At 42.0% G+C, this 23,498-nt stretch overlaps 2 long non-coding RNA genes across 2 annotated transcripts in view; both read left to right on the forward strand.

Annotated features, from left to right (window-relative positions):
• LOC310682647 overlaps positions 1 to 306 on the forward strand; it is a 65,232-nt gene extending 64,926 nt beyond the window's left edge. The window contains exon 3 of the long non-coding RNA XR_014514061.1: positions 229 to 306. This is a non-coding gene — a long non-coding RNA (uncharacterized lncRNA). The remainder of the gene's footprint in view (positions 1 to 228) is intronic.
• The window catches only part of LOC310681926, a 453,737-nt gene that overhangs the window by 277,771 nt on the left and 152,468 nt on the right, over positions 1 to 23,498 (forward strand). The gene's annotated exons all lie outside the window — the stretch shown is intronic.

The raw sequence follows: 23,498 nt of genomic DNA on the forward strand, positions 1-23,498 counted from the left end.
ATCTGACCCACAAGCCTTTGAAGGCAATCCTGTGTAGGGAAGGTTTTTTAATGTTTAATTGTGTTTTTATATATGCTGGTAGCTGTCCAGAGTGGCTGGGGCAACCCAGTAAGACGTATGGATTATAAAGTGTAAAATTATCATTATGGAATGGGACATCCCTATTTTCATTGGAGAAATGTTGGAAGGTATGTTATCTCCTCTCTGATTTGTCTGTCTTACTTTCAGATTTGTCTGATCTTGCTTCCACCCCCTCTCTGCCTGAAAATGGCTGCTACAGACCCGCAAAGCACAAAACACAAGGAGGTAAGGAAGTCGGGTGTTCAGCTGAGTGAATCTGTGGTGAGCACAATGAAGTTTGGGCACTATTCTTTAAGTGTGAATAAGTCAATTTTCAGAGAGCAAGCATGTGGATAGCGGGACCTGCCTGGCCATGTTACTGGGGAGTGCTTGACACTGCCCTGTTATTTTTAGAAACCAAAATATATTGTGATTTTTTAATGGATGGTGTTGTCTATATGTATGTATGTATGTATGTATGTATGTATACATGTGCGATGAGCATTTATTTCACTTACATGTGATTAGGTTTAATTATAGTGAGGTATGAAGGGATTGAAGGTACACGGGTGGTTCTGTGGTCTAAACCACTAAGCCTAGGGCTTGCTGATCAGAAGGTCAGTGGCTCGAATCCCCACGATGGGGTGAGTTCCCATTGTTTGGTCCCTGCTCCTGCCCACCTAGCAGTTCGAAAGCACGTCAAAGTGCAAGTAGATAAATAGGTTCTGCTCCAGCGGGAAGGTAAACGGCATTTCTGTGCACTGCTCTGGTTCACCAGAAGCGGCTTAGTCATGCTGGCCACATGACCCAGAAGCTGTCTGCGGACAAACACCAGCTCCCTCGGCCTATAGAGCGAGATGAGCACAGTGACCCCAGAGTCGTCCGCGACTGGACCTAACGGTCAGGGGTACTTTTACCTTTATGAAGGGATTATGTTGACATCTTCACAGAACAGATTGGTTTTGAGAAGTGAACTGAAGATATTTCTTTCTGTACCTGAGGGGGTAAGAAATAATACTGCCCTTGCTAGTGGATACATATTGCTCTTCCAGACCGACTTCCAAGTAACAGATTCATGGGAATAAGAAGAAGTCCTTGTGAGTTTTGCAAAGAATATAGCCGATTTGCTTAATCAGTGTTTTCATATGGGAGGACAAATTTCAGTGGCTAATTTTCCATCAAGGAGAAAGCTATAATTTTTATTGAATAGAACCATTTTTTATCTGCCACATGGTAATCCTGTTGAAATAATAGTCTAAATTCTGAAAAACTAAATACTAATGGATGAAAGGATTGTCCTTTGAGTCTACAGAAGACACAGAAATGGTGTAACTGAGCTGTAGAGGTTTGCCTTTTTTCTGTTTGAGGAAGCAAACAAATGGCCTCTTCACCTTTTATTATTTCTCTGCCACAAACTATTTTTCTTTATCATTTTTAGGTTCTTGCATCAATGTGTCAGCCTGTGATATTTCAACAGTCCTAGTAGTGCAATAAAGTATACACAACCTTCCCTGTAGTGAATCAAAGCTGTGCTAATGGAACTGCTTTCTTGTAGAAAAACAGGGTGCCCTCCCTCTCAGAACTGGACTACATCTTTATAATCTCAAATATAACCTTTGCTCGGGCCTGATGCTACTGGACACCAATACCTGAAGGTCAGTTGCTTGTTGCCTTTTTAAGGATAAAGCCAAGACTGTCTGAACAAAACATCATCATCATCGGTCAGGTATGCCAACATTTCAGCATGGTTTACATATACATGCACTCAATATATGCATCATAATTTGGCCTTGCAATGAAGTTTGCACTGAAAGGAGCAACTTCTGCAAAACCTGGATATTTTTGAGGCTCATTTGAGGGGAGTGGCTCTTAGCTTTAAAGCTATGTAGTTCCCATGCAAGACCAAAATAGGCACGTGTCCAAGTGAAGTCCCATGGTGCCATTTGGAATGGACAGAAAACCTTACCCATCTTGCAAATAAATGTCCTTTGGTTTGTATTAAAGCCTAAATTGAACTTTTGCTTTCTTCCTATTTCATTTCAGGGTCTCAACATTGGTCCTCATAATTTGGGGTGGGGAGTATAATATATGCCTGTGCTGGTTTCTTTACTTGTGTATTTGCATTGCTTTTCAATAAGAAAATCATTTTAGCTATTGTCAGGCTTCGGGGAATTGGCTTCATCCCCCCGTGGCAGCAGATAAGTAGATCAAATGAAAGGAATGTTTTACCAGTCAGAATCTTTAATAACCACAGTGAAAGAACAAAGAACACGTCTCCTGGAAATGGTGGTGCTCCCAATTAAGGGTCCCTCCCCCCCTCCGACCCTATTAATCTACACCACTCCTACATCCTGTAATTTGAGCTTGTACCCTCTGCACTTTCTGTTCTAATGCTCTCTGAGCTCTCCTTGTCCTTGGGGATGGGGCAGAAATGCTGTCCAGAGATTGTGACTCTGTTAACTCTCTCTCTTCTAGTGTTTCTTCTGCTAGCTGTTCTCTATACAGTATTTCCTAGCTTCTGCCTTCTGAACTATGCCCCTCTGCAAACCACTGTTCCAAATCTATGCTGTCCTCCTGCTCCTAGGGAGATTCAGGATCAGGATCAGGAGGAGGGGGTGACTCCCACCATTCTTCGTTGGTGCAGCCCTCCTCAGCACGGTCCCTGACAGCTATTTAGACTTCCTTCAGATATCCTCCTATGTTCCTTCTGTTACTACTACTAATAATAATTTCTAAATTTTGCTTTAACTGAAATCCAGCGACCACTGTGAGTAGTGTTGCAAGTCCTTCTGAAACTCTTTTAAAACCCCATGAACATCTTTAGTTGCTTGTCCCAAGAAGAAGGCTTAAGATGCTCATCTGAACTGTTCAAAAGGGTTGGGCTTAACACATATTACTTGTTGCTGTTGTTTTCAGCATGGGGAAAATCTATTTCTGATTTCACCCTTCAGTACCATCACAAGTTTTCATATACACACACCACCCATTTTTTATTTTTTTTTTGGGCTTGTTCTTCTGCGAGGAAGAACATGTTTCTGAGGGCCATCAAAGATTAGGACAATCGAATCCGAGATCTGTGAAAGACAAGTTTTAAAATAAAACTCCCAAGAGGCCTCAGTACACAGTTCTTCATATTCAGCCTGTATGGCTCCAATACAGAGCCCACTAAACTTGGAGTAAGGTAAAGGTAAAGGGACCCCTGACTGTTAGGTCCAGTCGTGGATGACTCTGGGGTTGCGGCACTCATCTTGCTTTACTGGCTGAGGGGTCCGGCGTACAGCTTCTGGGTCATGTGGCCAGCATGACTAAGCATGACTTCTGGCAAACCAGAGTAGCACACGGAAATGCCGTTTACCTTCCCGCTGGAGCAGAGCCTATGTATCTACTTACACTTTGATGTGCTTTTGAACTGCTAGGTTGGCAGGAGTAACTTTGAGTAAGTCTTCTTCAGTGGGGCTTACTTCTGAGTTGACATATATAGGATTGCACTGCTTGATCCTGTTCATTTGTGGTCTCTGCTCCTCTATGGATCTGTCCTCCACATGTTGCTTCAGTAACATATGAGGCTCGTGCTTTCTTGTATTACTTCCGTATAACTATTAATCATGCACAAATTACCAGTGCCACCTGTCAGTTTTCACAAACGTGACAGAAGCATCCAATGCACAAAATATAATTAACTGAAAGTAACATTGAAGAAAGGTCCCCACGATGCCAATGCTTTGGTGGGGGTGCCAAAGTTCAGCAACACCTCCTTCTCACAACAAGCTAGAGTTATTTGTGATTAAGCCCTGCTGAAAACAATTAAGCTTAATTGAAAACAATTAGGCTTAAACTTGTTCTCCTAGTCTATGTAGCACAAATTGGTGCATGTTTACTCAGATGTAAGTCTCACAGTATTCAGTGGGGATTAAGTCTATGCAGGGGTGTCAGAGAATTCTGACAAAAACAGAAACGGGAACAGAAATTGTTTTGTGCATACCTTCCAGAATGGAAATAAATCCAGCAATAGGGGTTGAAATTCATTGTTGATGTTTTCTTCAGTCCACAAATGATGCATAATGACCCTTCCCCCTCCATCTGCACTGTGTTTCCTTTGCATGTAAATCAGGCTCAACCTCGGCCCTCCAGATGTTTTTTGCCTACAATTCCCATGATTCCTAGCCAGCAGGACCAGTGGTCAGGGATGCTGGGAATTGTAGTCTCAAAACATCTGGAGGGCCGAGGTTGAGGAAGCCTGAAGTAAATGAACAGGGTGTTGTTGTTGTTGTTGTTTAGTCGTGTCCGACTCTTTGTGACCCCATGGACCAAAGCACGCCAGGCACTTCTGTCTTCCACTGCCTCCCGCAGTTTGGTCAAACTCATGCTGATAGCTTCGAGAACATTGTCCAACCATCTCGTCCTCTGCTGTCCGCTTCTCCTTGTGCCCTCCATCTTTCCCAACATCAGGGTCTTTTCCAGGGAGTCTTCTCTTCTCATGAGGTGGCCAAAGTATTGGAGCCTCAGCTTCAGGATCTGTCCTTCCAGTGAGCACTCAGGGCTGATTTCCTTAAGAATGGAGAGGTTTGATCTTCTTGCAGTCCATGGGACTCTCAAGAGTCTCCTCCAGCACCATAATTCAAAAGCATCAATTCTTCGGCGATCAGCCTTCTTTATGGTCCAGCTTTCACTTCCATACATCACTACTGGGAAAACCATAGCTTTTACTATACGGACCGGGTAGAATACTATAATAATGTAATTTGCCTAATATATGTAGGCAAGTTGCATAATTTCACCACAATAGAATGTGAGTTGAATAACGTAGGTTTTGGTGGAAGATGAACCCCAGTGTTATGGAAACAGTGCTGCATGCAACAAAATTGGTGCAAGGGAAGATGATCCCTTCTTACATCCCTACTTCTATGTAAGAGAGCATAGGATTTCAGTCCTGTTCACAATGGACTTTAGCTCAGTTTGAGCCTCTGTGTTCAAAGGCTTGTGTCTGGCAGCAGTTAGCATTCTGAGCTTCCAAAATAAACATCAGGCACCATGAATATTTCTTGGTGGGCCTCAAGTTGGCTGACTCTTTGCTTCAAAAGGAGATATTGAAGGGACAAGTCAGCAATAAAACAAAAACACAAAGCAGAATTGGCAGCTTTCTCCCAATGATGAAATGAGATGGAAAAATTCATTTCACAATATAAAGGGCCAGTATTGATGTGAAGCCAGACTCCATGGCTTCTCATGTCTAAATGAGCTTACTAAATTCCATTAGATCTGCCCAGAATTTTCATCTAGGTGAACAAAACAAAAGAGAAAAGAAAAGCTAGGAGCAGAGAGAAAAAGAAATGAGATATGGATTTTAATCACCCGTGAAAAAGCTGCACCCTTGGGGAAAAAAGTTCTATCATCTTTCAATAGTATTTTTTAAAAAAAATACTACAAAATGGGGGAGGGGAGAGGAATCTTCAGGTGAGAAGCATTTGGATATTTGAGCCCAACATCAATTTGCTGGTGACACTTTTTGGGTTCAACTTACTGAAATATGCCAAAATTTACCAAGCAGAAAGGAAAATGGCTGCTTAGTCTCCCACGGAGTGAGATAGACAAGGTAGAAATCCCAAGGTGACTGAAAGGAATGTCTAATGACTGGAAAGACATATTTACCGGCAGTCTGTGTGTAAGCTGTGACAGTTGACAGGGCTTGATTGTTTTCTGTGGTAGAGTCCAGAGATGGAGATGGAAACTTCAAAGGAAGAGAAGAAACATGTCTGAATATGAGCACAGGAAGCTGTTTTATTCAGAATCAGACCATCACTATGTCTAGTTTCAATGACTAGCAGTACATCTCCATGGTTTCAGACTGAATCTGGAACCTTCTGCAGGCAAAGCAAGAACTCCACCTGTGAGCTACAGCCCTTCTCTCTATGTGGTTTTGAACAGGCCCCCTCTGCTGCCAGCTACCTCCTCTGAGTTCGCTCTGAAGTTAAATTAAGCATTTGTGCTGAAGATATCGAGCTACAGGTCCCCCCCCCACTAGCTTTTTGCAGGCACTAAAAGTCACTCTACAAAGAAAATGTATGTTAATTATAGCATGCAGTAGACCAGAACAGCACTAAATGTACAGTACAGCTGAGTGTATGTTTAGGATATGAATTATGTATGTTCTAGATAGAACAATCAAATCTTTCTTTACAGATATAATGTGTGGTTGTCTTATCTTGTACTTTCTTTGTGTCTCTCTTTCCCCCTCCACTCCATCTTTAAAGGCCAAGAAAACAATTTGTATAAGGGAACAGAAATAGCTACAATTTATTAAATAAACAAACGTCAAAAGCCCAGTTTTGAAGGCTGAACATGTTTTTCAATAGCCTAGTTTTTTGTTTTGTTTTATATAAAGGTAGAAAAGAAATTGCTGTGCAATATTTAGATTTTGAAAATGAGATGAAGGACTGTGCAGTGATTCCCTCTGAAGAACATTGAGTGACAGCAAACTAAGGTCTCATCTGTACTATACCTTTAAAGCAGTATCCTTAAACAGATGTGGCTCCCCACATAGAATCCTGGGAACTGTAGTTTGCTAAGTGTGCCTGAGAGTTGCTGGCAAACCCCTATACTCCCTCACAGAACTACAATTTTCAGAAAGGTTTAACCAGCAACCCAGGCAACACTGTACAGGATGAGGTCTTAGGAGACCTACTGGAGTCAATGGACTTAAGTAACTTAAATGATTTCAGCAGCTGCACTGCGAGTATAAGTAAAATTGGGATTTCCAGTTTTACTTGGGGAAGTAAAAGCTAATCACACCAAGAGAAGCAAATTCTCACTCTTCACTGCACTTTGCAAAGAGCAAAAGGATTTTGAAGTAGCCACCTCCCTTTTCCTCATCAAGCAACCATCTGATGAGTGGGGATTAATTGTTGCATACTCCTGTTCCTTGATAGCAACAGAGTGGGCAGCCAATGCAAGATTAGACCATGCCCCCCACCTGTCAGCTGATGTCATTAGTGAATGGCTTCACAGGCCAATATGGACCCACTGATGGGCCAACATTGCCTCAAGTGGTAGAAGTTCCCCACCCATGCTGTAGAACAAAATTATTTCTTCAAATAAAAATACTCAGGTATGATATGAAAAGTATCGGGCCATATTCTTTTAAGCATGTTAAAGGGCCCCATGCATAAGTGGCATGTATGGGAGGGTACAGAGATAACCTGTTGGGCAGTGATCAGATAAGATTCGTGTCAGGGAGCCGACAAGTAGAACAGATCATTTGCAAATCAGTGGAAGACAGTGAAACACCAGCTAACTTACAACTCGTTTATTTATTGAGGAAGCAGAACAGAGAACACACAGAGACTCCTGTCTACATGAAACAGTTGCTCAGACTGGCTTGTACCTTCCACTTCACCCCTTTCCCTATGTATCCGGCCCCATCCTCTGTCTGCAGCGAGCCGCAAGGGACCCTCACTGTTCCTGCCTGGCTCTTTGCTCAGTAACATGCAATAGGTGCCTTGTTCCAGGAGCAGGGGGTGGGGGCTTGCAGGCTGTCAGCACAGAAGGTGTTCTCATAGCTCTGTAGTAGAGCTGCTAAGTCTGATTCCTGTCTTTGCCTTCTGCTGGGGCACCAGCCTTTTTCCTTCTCTTTGTCATCCTTCAAGCTCCCAGCCTCCAGTATTTCCCAGCTCTTCTCCTCCTCTGGGGTGTGTCCGCTTCCCCACCACCAGGATCCGGGATCCAAATCTTCTTCCTCTGTTCTTTCCCTGGGGGGGGGGGTGATCTTGGTCAGACGGCTTCCACCACTCCTCCTCATCCAGCCAGTCCCTGAGAATTAGATGTGCTGTAACATGCCATGTAATTCCTTTCAGCAGGTGGCTTGTGTGATCATCCCAACTGTGTATGCAAAAGTTCAGCTGTGATAGGAATGGCTAAATTTAAACCACCCAAATTCATGTGTTTGAAAGCACCTCAGAAATGGCAGATGCAGTGTTATCTACCCTCAAGAAAGCAAGAAACTCACTTCATTATCACCATTGCAGTGAATCATTAAAGAGAATGCTATCACTTTGACACATATTTGGAAAACATTATTAAAACTTAAATGTTATCAAAAATCAAATCTGGAAATGTGACTGCACCTTTGTTATGCAAAGCAACAACAACTCCTTTGAGACCAAATTAAGGGAGTGTGTTTCTACATATCAGTTCCTTTCCCTTAATTTATGGTAAATTATTCTCTCACTAGCTCTGCATTACAAGCTAATGACTTCATGGTTGTAGCAAAACACCATTTCACTCCTTCACATGATCTGCAGCTAATTGCTCCCTGCAGTTCCGAGACCAAAAATGTTGGATTGGACAAGAAAATACTCTAGCTTTGTCCATCTTCGTGTTGACATGGGGCACAGTGTGGTTTGCTACCACATTGTAACACCTACTCTACTGATAAGAATGAAATGAAAACTATCAGTATCTAGATCCTTAAAAAAAACCCAACAACTGAAAAACCAACCCTATTCCTATATGTGCTACACAGAAATACTGCTACTCAGTACACTTGTTCCTATCCCACACCCTCCTTCCACAGCTTCTGTTTGTTATCTGTGGACAAGTGAGTACCGTATTTTTCGCCCCATAAGGCGCACCGGCCCATAGGACGCACCTAGTTTTTTGGGGGGGAAATAAAGAAAAAAAAATTATTTCCCCCCCAGGTGCGGGGCTGGGGCGGGAAGCTGTCCCCCAAGCTTGTGGGGCTGGAGGCGGGGAGAAGCAGGCTTCTCCCGCCGCCAGCCTTCTAACCAAGTCGGGAGACAGCGGGAAAGGTGCGCCGCGCCTCTCCCGCTATCCCCCGAGTTTGCGGGGCTGGCGACGGGGAGGAGCAGGCTTCTCCCGCCGCCAGCCTTCTAACCAAGTCGGGGGACAGTGGGAAAGGCGCGCCGCGCCTCTCCCGCTATCCCCCGAGTTTGCAGGGCTGGCGACGGGGAGGAGCAGGCTTCTCCCCCCGCCAGCCTTCTAACCAAGTCGGGGGACAGTGGGAAAGGCGCGCCGCGCCTCTCCCGCTATCCCCCGAGTTTGCGGGGCTGGCGATGGGGAGGAGCAGGCTTCTCCCCCCCCGCCAGCATTTTAACCAAGTCGGGGGACAGTGGGAAAGGCGTGCCGCGCCTCTCCCGCTATCCCCCAAGTTTGCGGGGCTGGCGATGGGGAGGAGCAGGCTTCTCCCCCCCGCCAGCCTTCTAACCAGGTCTGGGGACAATGGGATGGTGGCGTTCCACCTCCCTGCTCTCCCCTGAGCTTGTGGGGCTGGGGGTGGGGCTCTCCTGAAGCCTGGAGAGCGAGAGGGGTCGGTGCGCACCGACCCCTCTTGCTCTCCAGGCTTCAGCGAAAGCCTGCATTCGCCCCATAGGACGCACACACATTTCCCCTTCATTTTTGGAGGGGAAAAAGTGCGTCCTATAGGGCGAAAAATACGGTACATATAACAACATCCTAGGAAGTTAGCATCTTGTGGGAATGGTGCAGCACAACATTGACACTCATTTTTCTAGCTGTGCATTGTGGAAACCAACTGCTGATTATGGTTTGCATGAGACTCTTGTGATTTTGAGTTAATGGTCATGTTCTGCAATATCAGCATTACACCAGTGTAAGGCTGTTTTACCCATAGCTTGCACCCACTACACTTGATAGGATTGTGTTTATGACTCTACTGTCTTGATTCCTCTCTTCCAAAACTCTGAGGCTAATTGATGGCTAAAAATGTTCAGCTTTCACGTTCAAGGTTTCATCGTGATATTTAAATATCCTTAGAAACTTGTGCCTGAAAACTCAAATTTCAGAACTTCAGTTTTGTAGCCATTAATTATGAAGTTGTCATATTCTGAATCAGAATATGCATCTTCAGCAAACGTCCTTCCTGTTCCTGATTCATGAGAGATATTTTTAACCTCAAGCTGCTAAGGAATGAATCTAGAATTGTCTACATGAAATTCATGTACTTTACCACTGAACTATGCTTGCTTTCTGTGTGGATTTCATGGCACAACCCAAGATCTGTATGATTCATAATCATTTGTAATCACTCTCTATTGTATCTGATTATTACAAAGGTAGATACTTTATGAAATGATATCCAGTGGCATGCGTAACGGAACTGTAAGATCACAGCATTTTTGAGTAAAGAGATTATAGTGGTTGCACAATAGGAAATGAGTAATTTTCCCATGCTCCCTTTCTTTTCATTCACTACCCTTTGCCACAGGCATCGGCCTCACAACACGCTGCTGAAATCAAAGTCCTTTTCTCACACAATTTGACTGATGGGTTTTTGCAAACCATAAATTGCTGCTTTGTCACCCAGCTGACTGACAGCCACCCCTATACTGAGATACAGTATCCCGTTTTTAAAAACTGACAGTATATTATTCTCTGGTGTCAGCAACTCCCGATTGATTTTGGTTGTAAATTAAATGCCCTGATGATAGTAATATGGTGATTTATCACTGGAGTCAGAGGAGGCTTTTGTAATCCAAAACATGCACACACAAAAGTCCCCACCATTCCTGAGGGTCACATACAGAGTGTGACTGTTCCATAATTTTCAGGGAAGCCAAAGGACAAGGTTTGCCCAACAGAGAGTTTCAAGGAAATGAAGTTTTGAAAGCAGAAACCATCAATAATGTGGAGAAAAGGCAAACCCTTGTTGCTAACTGCACTTCATAGATTGAATGTAGTATGTGAACCTTGAATAGTTCCTCTAAAACAGAGACAACAGAAGCAGGTGTTATGTTTCATTTGTTTCGTTTCAGAAATGTCAGATAACTAACACAGCACAAGGCTAAGAACCTCATATCCTCTGTTCTGGAAGGTCTTGTCTCTAATCCTAGATATGGTTGAACAGACTGATATTTCAGTCATGTGGCAAAATACATACCACTTTCCCACATGCCTTCCAGAGTTCATCTCTGGTGTTAAGCTCACTCATAGAAAGAAACTGTTCCCTTTTTTTAATGCTGAAGTGCCATTTAAAATAAGGATACCAGACATCCCCGGTTCCAGGGGACAGTCCCCGGATTTACAAATCAGTCCCCATACAAAATCCACTGACGTTGAAAAGTGTACCCGGATTCATTGAAAAAAATCTGGTAACCTTAAAAATGTAAAAGGGGGGTGTCAACATTTGTAGACTAGTTCGTCATATCTAGACTCATTTCTAAGTCTAGACATATCTTTCTAGACTTGTGACAGTCACTTGAAAATGATATATGTATTATTACTTGGGTTCTTTTGCAGCTTGAATTTTGATTGTACAGGATCAACACTTTCCTCCCTTTCCCCCTCTTATTGATCTAGTCTCTGGCAGAAAAGAAAAGAAGGGAAAGCAGGATCTTTCTTTCTTTCTTTCCCCTACCCCCCCACCCTGTTTTATTTATGTCTGCTCACCCTCCCCGAGCTTGGTACCTGGAATGCTGGGAAACTCCTTGACAACATCATGGGAACTCTAAATGTTGCAGTTGGGTGGCCATTGTCACATCACCAGGTATAAAGGACAAAAGAAGGCACATCTTGAAATAACTGGAAATTAAATAGAACTATATCTCACCCAGTACATCTCACCATTGTGGGGAAGTCCTGAGACCACATGACCTGTGTGCCTGTTCACTTTGATGTCCATGTGCTAACTGTAGATGGGCAACTTAGAGACCCCTGCACTCTCTTCTCTTCTTTATTGTTGAACCAGTTATCCTTTCAAATAGAGGACTGTCATCGGACAGGCCTCCAAATAGGGGACATGTGGTCACTGTATTTTGCTGCCTCATTCCAGATAGGATGGTGTAGTCAATAGCCACTGTTACCTTTTAGTATGCTTTGAAAAAGCAGGGGAGATGTTGGATTCCAAAATTATCCTCACCAGGGTAATTAATCCTTGGCATAATCACAAGCTAGTTAAATGGAACTATTGTTCAGAGTCAATTGCAAGAGCTTACCATTATTAAAGTTGGCAAATGTAAATAGTAGTAATCTGTTTCCTCCCTTGTTGCATTTCTGTTCAGGTATGGGTGGATTTATCTATTAATAAAGCAGTCTGAAATCGAATCTTGTTTCTTTTCTTAACCAGGCTCTAGTATTAAGTACAGCTGAACCAACATGTTTCTGTTCAGTTTTTACAATCTTGTTACAATAATGTAAACGAGCCGATATTGGAATTAAATTCCAAACAGCACTTGATCAAGCTATCCATTGCAGACTAGCAGAAGCTATCCAGCAGGGAGTTGATTTTGTTTGAGAATCCATGTTAATAAATGTCTATTTCTTCTGAAGAAAAGGGCACCTGTACAATACCATCACGTGTGACACAAATTAACATTGCTAGGAATTGCATTATGAAAGGGAGATCACCAGTTGAATGGGCAGTGGCAAGTAAATTGATTCTTATTAATATATGCTATAGGTGACCCACGCAAAATCTCACTTGAGCTGAATGCAAAATTGTTTTCATACAACTATGTATGGGGTGACTATGCAGGCAGGATGGTCTGGCAAAATTATGCAAATGGCTGTTGCAATTAAAATACTAATGTTCCCTTGGATGTACCAGTAAAGGTCCATGTGCTCACAAACTCAGAAATTTAAAAAGCAATATTATTTCCCTTTAAATGTGCCCTACATCAAGTGCTATGACACTGCACCCACCCCACCCAGAAGACTTGTGAAACCAAACTTTGGGATAAGGCTATATTTATTTTAAAAGTAGAAGAGTGTAGAAGAGCTGCAAATTAACCAAAGTAACTTAATTCATAAAGTATGGGCAGAAACTGAGTAATGCACACATTCTTTGTGTGCTCTCTCTCAAACATGTGTGTTAAACATACAGGCAAAGAAGTTGCCCCTATTTGCTGGTCAGTGAACTAGCATCTTCTTTTTCCTCCATCAAATCATACCTTATGCAGGATTTATTAGTCAGAAATAGCGCAAGACAATCAAATTATGTCCAGGATGCTCTAGCTGTCAGAAAACCAACCAGCTGCGATTGATTAATAGCAGAATCCATCTAATAGTGACGGGAAAACACCCTTCCCCCAACCACCGTTGTTTAATATGTTTCTGTCAGCAAAATCTGCTCAGCTGACAATCTTTATAGAACAGCCATCTGTTTCCAAGGATTAAAAATACTTTATCAAAATATTTATGACACGTTTCTCCTGAAAGATGGTATCTTCTCCTTTTGCGATAGATTAATGTCTGAGGGGGTAACTGCAAAAGCTAAGCATACACAAGGAAAATAAAATTTGAGATTTATCTAATTCACCAGCAAGTGACATAGCCTGTAGCCCATGTCCATTTATAACTGTCATTTGGGATATTAAACTAGCATCAACACAAGCAGAGCTGCTGTCATTTTAATAACAGATTTAAAGATCACGTTGAATAAAAAAAATAAGTCGAATTTAAAATGGTTAATTTGAGATTAGAGCTTCCTCTTCCCCAATTCCTTTGCTCTTACAGAAACATTGAAGGCCTTTCTTAGGTACAAGAAATGTTCACAGTGTATACAGAAGAATTAGAGGACATCTTATCTTTGACATTCATCTTGGATACGGGGTGAAGCTTCAAAACTCAGAACAACCTCAGCTGTTCATAGGAAACATTTGTAGGAAAAGAAAGCGCCCTGCGATTATCTAGCATGATCTAATCAGTTGTATGTTATGCCATTATTTTAGAAGCAATCATGGAATTGTCAGTCCAGCCTGCATATCATTGCACTGAGATAATACCCAAGCATTCCTTTTTCCCCCTTCCTTATCCAATGTAGGAAAAGGAAGCACCCTGTGATTATCTAACATGATCTAATCAGTTGTATGCTTTTGACCAAATAGGTTCTAATCAATTGAAGTCAAGGTAAGGTAAAGGTAAAGGTACCCCTGCTCGTACGTGCCAGTCTTGACAGACTCTAGGGTTGTGCGCCCATCTCACTCAAAGAGGCCGGGGGCCAGCGCTGTCCGAAGACACTTCCGGGTCACGTGGCCAGCGTGACATCGCTGCTCTGGTGAGCCAGAGCCGCACACGGAAACGCCGTTTACCTTCCCACTAGTAAGCGGTCCCTATTTATCTACTTGCACCCGAGAGTGCTTTCGATCTGCTAGGTTGGCAGGCGCTGGGACCGAACAACGGGAGCGCACCCCGCTGCGGGGATTCGAACCGCCGACTTCTTGATCGGCAAGCCCTAGGTGCTGAGGCTTTAACTCACAGCGCCACCCGCGTCCCCCTGAAGTCAAGGTAGATTTTCCTTAAAATGAACATCAAAGCTCAGTTTCTGGAGAAGCATCACCAGCATGATTCATGATGCAGACAGTGCAACCAGATAGAGTGCCAAAATATAGTAGGCTCCTTCTCATGCTAAGGAAGCCATTTTCATGGACACTATCATGGGAAGTGGTGTTAGATCCCCGGATCTTGACTGAGGCTTTAATTGGAACCCTACTTACCTGGGAGTAAGCTCCACTGCCTTATTTCTGAATAAACATGTTTTAGGATTACACTGTAACCCATTGTTTCATTGTAGTGGCTCTTGGTACATTTGGTCAAACAATTATTCTAATAAACATTTTAGCTTTAGTGATTCGTATTCAGGAAAATCTGCAAAGTGTGACTGTGAGGTTGGGTTCAGGGTTTTCCTTTGTTTGTTTTGAAAATAGACTTTTCTTATTTTACCAAATAAAATAAATGGTAATATTGTTTTGGAGGAAGTTATTCTCCTTGCAAAATGCTCTGAGGTCTCTTGAGAAGGTAGCTGTTTGTTGCAGTCCTCAGAAAGATTTTATTATCCTGTATGACAAATCAATTAAATACAAAGATATCCCACCGGGCTAGCAAGGAGCATTAAAAAGTGCCTTAAGAGAAGCATACAATTAATTTTGGCTATTGATTGCTTGACTTCTGCCTTGGTGGGCTGACACAGGGGTATTCTTTAGGGTCGAGTTTATGGGTTAATCAATACATGTTTAAAGTGTTATTCTAAGGTCAGTATATTCATTTACAATTTAGTGCTTCCACTTTTTTTAACAGTCAAAGGTTGTGTCAGAGAGATGAGGTTACAGAGATTCCCCCATGACTGTTAGCTTAATCAGAGATTCAATGTGAAGGGATTCTATCCTGAAAGGAAAGATATATATGGAAATGGGCTAAGGCTGCAGAAGCTGAGATTTCCAAAGGGGTTTAAGAGGAATTAGATATTTCTCCTTTTCATGTACCACTTTCAACATTTCAGCTGTGCAATAACAGGACATACATCTATCCAGTATAGACTTTGGGATTGAGTATTGGGGCCTAGTTCTGTACTTCGTGAACATCTTTTTCTGCATAAGAACTCGGGTCCTAATAGTGAGTCATATTCTAGATTTATATTATAAGACCGCCCTGCCCTCCAACCAAAAAAAAAAAGAATGAGGAGGACCACATGACAATCCTCTTCCCAGATCCTGCCAGCTTCATCTCTGAATTTTGTGCACTGAGTAGAAAGGAAAATTGCACCGGGATGCGGTATTATTTAGGCGTTAGTGCTTGGGCAAGACTTAGTTCTGGAGATGCATTTCTATTTGCTTTTAATCTGGGTTATGATCTTGTGGTTTTGTAGCCAGACACCATTTTACAAATTATCAGTGGATAAAAGGTAAAGGTAAAGGGATCCCTGACCATTAGGTCCAGTCATGGCCAAGTCTGGGGTAGCGGCACTCATTTCACTTTATTGGCCGAGGGAGCTGGCGTACAGCTTCCGGGTCATGTGGCCTGCATGACTAAGCCACTTCTGGCGAACCAGAGCAGCGCACAGAAACGTCCTTTACCTTCCCGCCGGAGCGGTACCTATTTATCTACTTGCACTTTGACGTGCTTTTGAACTGCTAGGTTGGAAGGAGCAGGGACTGAGCAACGGGAGCTCACCCCCTCGCAGGGATTCGAACCACTGACCTTCTGATTGACAAGTCCTAGGCTCTGTGGTTTAACCCACAGTGCCACCCGTGTCCCACTATCAGTGGATAGTTTCATTTTATTGTGTATTTGTCCATATGAGATGTTTCATTAGTTTGTTGTTTATATGATTAATTATATTTTGTTACGTCTTGCAGTTATTACCGAACCAGGTAATATGATTTGATGTTATGAGCGGGTGGTACACAAATAAAGGACAGTGATATATCTTTATACCACCTTCCAAGAAAATGTCACAAAATGTGGCAAATGTAATTAACTAAATAGTGTACAATGCCAAAAGAAAACTCAGCACAGTCTAAACTTGAAAACACCAAACCGTTAATACAGTCGGTGCAGAATAGCCCAGTACAATTGTCCTGAAAGCCAACCTTCTTCTGACCTTCTTCCAGTGTACAAAGATCTGAGCCTGTAGTTCGTAGGATGTTGCGGCAAGGCTAGTGTGTGTGACTCTGCTCCTCTTTCCATGCATACTTTGAGGAACACCTGACTAGAGTTTAAGAAAATCGGAATGGAAACCCAGAATTCAAGATAGCAAGCTAATATGCTCTGTGCTGTCTTACCATCAACCGAAAATAGTTTCAATTTATTGCCTCCCAAAGTTCTGACTAATCAGTAGATAAGTTTCTCAGTGTGGTGATGGGGCAGGCCCTTCCAGGCAGGTGGCTGATCCTGACTTGAGAAAAGGAACACAGCAGGGTTGTGAATTAAGATGAGAGAAATAATTTTGTTGGCTTTCAGTATATGATGTGAAGAATATTCATGACTGAGGAAAGCAGATAAAGAATTGTGTTAGTTATACAGACATGGAGGCTGGATTTATGGTCACGTTTTATCTGCAATTAGGGACTAATTAGGAACTAAAGAGATTATATGAAACCATTAGAAGATTTCTATCAACTGTTGTAAAAAAAAAACTGCTGAAATTTGTTTCATATATGAAACTAATTCTACTTTTGATTTAAATCTACAATATAAGCTGGTATATTGAGAATAATTTAGTAGTGCCACATGAAAACCTTACCATTAACTCTGGCAGCAGCAATGCAAATGGGTTTAATGGCCGTTGAGAGTGATCAACTTCTTAGGAAAGGTTATTCAACAACATGTAAATATGTTTGCCAATGACATCAAGCATGGCAATGAACCTTTAGGAAACGCTAGAAGCTTGTAGTCCAAGAAATGACTGGCTGATTTATATCAAAATGTGCAATCCAGCATTTCTGGACACCATTTCCCTTCCATTACCCACTTAGAGGTGCCAGTTCACAATGCAGTAGTGGCAAAAGAAACCATAGTTGGTCTTTCTCAGGGTGTACACTTAAGGGTTATAGGGGGAGAGACCTATAACCCTTAAGATGGTGCAACCACTCCCATGAGCCCCAGCCAGCATGGTTAGAGGGCAGATATATGAGAGTTATAATTTTGCAGCATTTGGAAGGTGATAGGTTCCCCAGCCTTGCTCTAAATCAGGCATCCCCAAACTCGGCCCTCCAGAGGTTTTGGGACTACCACTCCCATCATTCCTAGCTAACAGGACCAGTGGTCAGGGATGATGGGAATTGTACTCCCAAAACATCTGGAGGGCTGAGTTTGGGGATGCCTGCTCTAAATGCAGCAGCACTATGCGCCATTGAATTCACACCCCTATAGTAGCCTCAACACAAAAGATCAACAAGTCCCCCCCCCAACACACACACCAAAAGAAAAGTTCAACAATTTTTGTGTCCTGATTTTCACCTTTTGAAATATGGCAACTCTAAGCAGATGTAGATCGTATCTGTGGTCAACAGTGCTAGGTGTAGAGGTTCTGTGATGTTCACCAAGTACTGTGGTCACTGCTTCACACTGGTCAACTGGAGAAAGAAAAGAAAGCACAACAACTGAGGAATGGACCTTGTTACAAATTCAGTTTCAGTTGTAGTAACACAGGACATTATATTGGTTTATAGAACGTTGTGAGTGAGCATGTGGGAGTGAATGGAGAGATTCTTTTATTGCTTCTAATGTTTTGTTTTTACAATTTCTGTAAAATCTGATTCTATACTTTGACAGCGACTGCACTAGAGAAGAAAACTCCCACTTTTACTCACACTTTTGACATATTACAAATCATGCTAGAAACTGCTTCAGCACTGCCCTGCTCAAACCAAAATTAATACATCATCGAAGAAGCCTGAATAGAGCTCATAAATTTGTGTTGAAGAATGTGAAACATCTTGCAATTCTATGGAGGCAACCGTATTCTTGTACAGTTCTAACTATAGAGTTGTTTTTCAATGGTTTGGGCTGGATTCAATTATTGGGTCCCATTAGTAGAGATCCATGCAAGAACTACTGATAGCACAATGGAGTTTCCCCCCTCATCTTTAACACACTCCCTGTGCCCCCGAAATAGCTCACGGGGTCAGGAGAATTCCCAGAACAGTGCGGGGAGGGGGGTCATTCCATCAGGCAAGCAGAAATATTTGCTCTGATGTAGAAATCTCTTTAGCGCTATGGACTGATTTTATACAGCAAATTGTTTTCCAGACCAGTTTTTAACTGTTTTTTTACATTTTCCTTGTTTCTGGTTGCAATTCCTTTATTTTTATACTTTCATATTTTATTGTTATAACCTACCCTGGCAACTAAGGAAATGTAATAAATAAGTAAGTAAGTAAGTAAGTAAGTAAATAAATAAATAAATAAAGAAGTAAGAATTCGTTCATGCTTTGCAAGACCTGCAAACAAAATGGTGTTGCCGTTGATATTGCAAAACTGGGGACAATATTTGCTCCTTTTCTACAATTATTGTACATCACCTAACTGTTGAGGCTGCTTTAGTAAGGAGGAGGAGGGGAGATGATTCATGTGGGACTTGAGTACTTTAAGAGCAAATTATGGCTAAACTGTGGATCAACAGCTAGCTGGGTGACTGACATATAGACCAGCTATCAAAAATGTGTTTTAAGAATAGACACTTTCTCTGGAAATGTAGGTTATTATCCCATCTTACCTAGGGATGCCTCAACGTGACTCAGTCACTTCCAACATTCATTTACACTTCCATGTGTTATTTTCTATTCTGCTGGAATTGGTTCATTTTGCACAAGTCTTCCTTCTGTTTTGTCCTCCCCTGATGTAGAAATATACACATTTTTATGTCTCTCATAGTACAGAAGAGGCACGCATATGTCAGCCATCAACAGATATTTACAAACCAATTAGCTTCCCTGTGTGTTCCCTTTCAAAGTTAATGAATTTCCAGAGAGGTAGCCCTATTAGTCTTCCACAGCAAAAATAGCAGAGTTTTGTGGCCCTTAAAGACAAAGTTAATGAAGTGGCTAATGGCCCATCACAAAAGCAGCTATGGTTGCAATTCTAACCATGTCTACTCAGATGTAAGTCCTATTGAATGTGATTGTATAAATGACTCCTTTACTCAGTAGTAATGCTTTTTAACAACATATGTCTTTTTTTAAAAGTGTAACTCATGTGAGTCAACAATGTGATGCAGCAGCAAAAATGCTAATGCTATTCTAGACTGGATCAACAGAAGTATAGTGTCCCAACTGAGATAAGTAATAGTACTGCTCTATTCTACCTTGGTCAGATCACACTTGGAGTACTGTGTCCAGTTCTGAGCACCACAATTTAAGGAGGATATTGACAAGATGGAACGTGTTCAGAGGAGGGCAACCAAGATGATCAAGGGTCTAGAAACCAAGCCTATGAGGAACAGTTGAGGAAGTTGGGTATGTTTAGCCTGGAAAAGAGGAGACTGAGAGGATATATGCTAGTCATCTCAAGGGCTGTCACATGGAAGATGAAGCAAGCTTGTTTTCTCCTGCTCTGGAGGATAGGACCTGAATCAATGGCTTTAAGATACAAGAATGGTGTTTCCAGTGTGGTGTAGTGGTTAAGAACAGTGGACTCATAATCTGGTGAACAGGTTCGCGTCTCCGCTCCTCCACATGCAGCTGCTGGGTGACCTTGGGCTAGTCACACTTCTCTGAAGTCTCTTAGCCACACTCACCTCACAGAGTGTTTGTTGTGGGGGAGGAAGGGAAAGGAGATTGTTAGCCGCTTTGAGACTCCTTCGGGTAGTAATAAAACAGGATATCAAATCCAAATCCAAACTCTTCTTTCCGACTAAGCATCAGGAACAAATTTGTAATAGTCACAGCTGTTTGACAACAGAATGGGCTCCCTTGGAAGGCAGTGGACTCTACGTCCTTAGAGATTTTAAAACAGAGGTTGGATGACCATCTGTCATTGATACTTTTCCTGACATTCCTGCATTGCAGGTGTTGGACTAGATACCTCTTGGGGTCCCTACCAACTTTACAATTCTCTGATTCACTAGTCTACCTAACTCCATATAGTCTACTATTAGGGACAGTGGTTCTCCACAGTTTCAGACAGGAGATTTTCCCAGCCCTAACTGGTAAGACCAACAATTGAATATAGGATCTTCTACATGCAAGGCAGATGATCTACCACTGAACTATCATTTCCGTAGCTTCTTTGGAACATGGGCAAAGGAAATAGAAGAAGCATTCCCAAGATTTTGGTGCAATATCCTTTACGGCTTGAGATGCTACTAAAAGTCCCAGAATCCCAAATGCCACTATGCATGCCATTTTTTCTGAGTTGACATTCCTGAACAGGAAAAGGCCCTCTGCTGGACCCTATGGAGTGCCCATTTTGCCTGCCTCTTTCTTTACAATGTAAAGTTTACCTGCTCCAAAGTAAATTTAAGGGCCTTGGGAGAAGGGAGGCAGTAGCTCACAAGATCAATGTAAAATCAAACAGGGGTGCTTGATTTAGTGAACGTCCTAATTTACTTGAACACTTGCAAGACACCTGAAACTGTTTATAGCATACATTAAACTTTTAATATATACTTTGTTGTTTCCTTTTTCTAATCTGCTGCAGTGTTAGGTGCTGAAGAATAATGGGTGCATGATAAACTATAAATAATTACTACAATCTAGCAAGAAATCCTTCTAAAAGAGCACTCAATTCTTATGCTCTGAGTTTATTGACAATAAGATTTATAAAGGAATCAGGTAGCGCCGTATATAAATGTGGAACTGCAGCAGCACCATGGAGAGACAAATTGCTGTTGTGAATGATACAGAAATCCATACAATTGTGATTGAGTCATTGTAGTTTCCTAGTGATGGTTCTTCTACCCTCACTAGTGGTAGAAGTATGAACACATAAACCGAGCATAGATCATGTTAGAAAATCTCTCTCAAAGCTTTGATTGCTGATACTCCATCAGAAGATTCACATTTCAGTAAAAGCAAAGAACCTAGATTTGAACTACACGTGAGCATAAAGATGAAATTTTATGTTTGAATCCCATTCTTCTGGTAATGGTAATGTGATTTTGTTGTGGGCATATCACCCTTAACCAATCATGGCAGGGAAGAAAAATGGCCAATCAGTAGAGTATGGGGATGGTAAAAGGAAGAATTTGACCATTAAGTGGCACATTGGACTTGGCTAGGGAAGTAGCTAGGGGTGCTTATAGGCAGGATAAACCAGTTTAATTTCCTCAGTTGTGATAGACAAGGTCAAAAAACAAACCCCAGACAGGGTTATGTTGCCCCACTTCCACCTTCATTAAGGGAGTTTGCCACAAATGGGCCCACCACAAACACAAAGCTGATTCATATGTTATCATACTATCATGGCAGGAAAGAGCAGGAAGTCTGTACTACAAATGAATAGGACCAGAGACAAACGATTATGGTGTACCGTAATCTGGATTATTTGTGGTGCTTGCTTTGCAGAATATTTCTTGTCATAAAAACATAAGAGCAGGCGAGAGCAGGCCAATGGCCCATCTAGTCTCATCATCCTGCTCTCACAGTGATCACCTCGATGACCACATGCAACTGGTATTCTGAAGCATAGTGTATCCGACAATAGAGGAAGAGTTCATTCATCAGGGTTAGCGGTGACTGACAGCCTCATCCTCCATGAATTTGTTTAATCTTCTTTCAAAGGCATTCAGGTTAGTGGCCATCACTACCATTTCATGGGAGAGAATTCCACTGTGTAAGCATGTACTGTCCCTTCCAGTTTTAGGATGCCATCAGCCTTGCTTGCATGCCAAGATCATCTGACTATTTAGCATGTCATAAAGGTGCTCAAAGCCATATAGTGTATGCTAAGGTTTGTAGAAAGGTTACTTGCAGCTGTGCAATGTGGCAGCACACTGTCAGCCATTCTGGGCCACCTGGGAAAGGAAGATCAGGCTACCACAGTGTGTACACCTCCACCTGCCCATCCTTTCCCTGTTTAGGAACTCACTGCTACCAGATAGATGGATTCCGCCCCCCTAGCCTTCTTGTAGCCTTGCATGGTACAATATTTTATGGATCCCAGGCAGGGGTTCTTAAACAAAGTCCATTTCATACATAAACAACCTTTTGGGACTTTCCCCCAGCAAAATAAAAACTATACTGGAACAATTCCTGTTGTATAATTCTGTGATTTCCATTTCATAGTTTTGTGAAAGCTATGCCAACAAGTAGCTGAAATTAATTATTATAAATTTCCATGTGGGCACACAAGTCTATCCAGTCCTTAAAAGGGAAAGGTATTTTATTCCTTCCATCCACTGCAGGTGTTGCAGTTGCTAATATATCTTGTGTACAGAGTAAGGGGAATGAAAACACCAGTCATTTTTTGTTGGGAGATATCCGACTAAATCATAGAGCAGATAATTGAAATCAATGGACAATTTAGTTTCTGCAGTGGCTCCCTGTTTGTGGAAGGCTCTCTCTAGGGAAGTTTGCTTGGCACCTTCAGCAGATATATTCAGATGTCACTCCTATTCTCCCAGGCTTTTTGGTTAATTAATCAATCTATGACCATTTAAACTGTGTATGATTGAGGAGGTATTGTTTTGTTTGTAGCTATGGTATGTATTTTTGTGTTTTTATATTGTAAACTGCCCTGTGATCCTTGGATGAAGGGTGATATGGAAACAACAACAACAGTCATAATAACTGAAGTCCATTCATTTTATGCTGCTCTGAGTATGGTTTAGTTGGATACCACCCATTGGTTTAATTCTCTATTTGCAACCATGGAAGGATAATTGTTATTAACAGATGGACTGAGTGTTAGATACCTCTTCTTGCAGGCGGATGTACATGTCTGCAATCATACTGCAAGCTTTCCCTTAATAATCTAAATAATTATATAGCATTCTCAGAAGCTGAGCAATATGATGTCTATAATTCTAATAAATTACTTACATTCTGTTATGATGGCTATAAGACTGTAGATAATATTTACTCAATCAAGAAATACAGGTGGGAAATGTAATTACCTCCGGTAGATTATGAGATCTGGATTCAGGTCTCACTGTCCCAAGGTGCTGCATTTAATATTTACAGATATATTAAAAATCGACAATGTGTTGACTGATACAGAATCACTCCTGCCTTCTGAGACAAGCAATTGGC

Source organism: Podarcis tiliguerta, assembly GCF_965153285.1.
Source record: "Podarcis tiliguerta genome assembly, chromosome: 1".
Taxonomy (NCBI): Eukaryota; Metazoa; Chordata; class Lepidosauria; order Squamata; family Lacertidae; genus Podarcis; species Podarcis tiliguerta.